The 1,433-nt window shown below is 47.9% G+C and overlaps 1 non-coding gene across 1 annotated transcript; it reads right to left on the reverse strand.

Annotated features, from left to right (window-relative positions):
• Positions 1–724: 724 nt before the first annotated feature.
• On the reverse strand, positions 725–832 carry TRNAL-CAA (transfer RNA leucine (anticodon CAA)). The gene is made up of 2 exons: positions 795–832; positions 725–770 (listed from the first exon to the last, which is right to left on the reverse strand). It is a non-coding gene; the product is annotated as a tRNA-Leu (tRNA).
• Positions 833–1,433: the final 601 nt, after the last annotated feature.

Consider the following 1,433-nt stretch of genomic DNA (forward strand, 5'->3'; position numbering starts at 1 on the left):
TATAGCCTGCCAGCCACCCTGTAGTATACAGCCAGCCAGCCCCCAGTAGTATACAGCCAGCCCCCTGTAGTATATAGCCTGCCAGCCCCCCTGTAGTATATAGCCTGCCAGCCCCCAGTAGTATACAGCCAGCCAGCCCCCTGTAGTATATAGCCTGCCAGCCCCTGTTGAAAAGCACCCGGCCACGTCGCACTGAGAGCTTTGGCTGCAGTTATAGTACTCGAGAGGCCATTGGCAGGGGCCACCGATGGATCCAAACGGAGGCCCCTCCCATAGTGCCAGGTGTCGGGTGCCGACCGGGGAATTACCCGGCCCCCCAATGGGCCGGACCGACCCTTCCTTTATGGGACAAAATGTGTGGCCGTATCAACGCCCCCCACACACTCGTGTGCCCCAGCTTCCCCCTATTTTGTGCCACAGCTCTCCCTTATATTATTCCCCCACAATAAATACCTATGTATATATAGAGAAAGACTGTAAACTAAATTAATTAAAAGTCAAAACTATAATATACTACATAAATATTACAGAAATAAACACACTATTTAATTCAGTAGTAAACCATGCAACAATGATAATTGGCACCAGCATAAACACAAAATTACAGTGATCAAACTGTTAATTATGCTTTCAGTTATAGTTTTAGGAAAAGAGAGACAAAATTAAATTATATTGACGACTGAAAATAAAAATTTTCTTTTAAATTCAGATAAAAAAAGAGATGTGTCAGAAGTGGGATTTGAACCCACGCCTCCATTCGGAGACCAGAACACCCAGTCAGGGAAGAATTTGATCTTGAGTCTGGCGCCTTAGACCACTCGGCCATCCTGACACCACGCTGGAAAGAGCGCGGTGACTGTACATGAAGCCTCCCCATGTAGCAGCACATATGACGTCTGCAGAGAAAAAACGCGGGCCCGCGCTGTGTGTCAGGATTTACCTCAGCACCGGATAGAACTCCGTTTTGCCGCCATAGATCAATTCCATATCAATTTTGATATGGAATTAGACCTTTTGAGTGCAGAACTGTCATATGCGTGACACATGCGGGCGTCGCGCTTTCTAGTCTGTGCGTTCAGATACTGGGATTATAGGAGGAGAGTTCTAGACATTCTACGTCATAGTGACTTGAGTGAGACGTCATAGAGTAGTAGCAGAACGGAGGGCAAGCGCTGATAACCGGGATCACAGCGCGCGTTTGTTTTCTGGGCATAACACAACACTGCGACGATACGGCCACCGGGGGGCAGCAGAGCCACATATATGTGTGCGTCTTCCCGGCGCGGTGACTGGTCTACGTCTCCATGTATGACGGTACCGCCATCTTAGACCATGTTCACATGGCTGTAATGACCTGTTTTCAGTGTATTTCAGCAAAGCACTGTGATATATTATGCAGTAGGGTATCCTTTCCCTTCTTCCCACGGCCATTA

The sequence above is a fragment of the Engystomops pustulosus genome, chromosome 7 (assembly GCF_040894005.1).
Source record: "Engystomops pustulosus chromosome 7, aEngPut4.maternal, whole genome shotgun sequence".
NCBI classification, from domain to species: domain Eukaryota; kingdom Metazoa; phylum Chordata; class Amphibia; order Anura; family Leptodactylidae; genus Engystomops; species Engystomops pustulosus.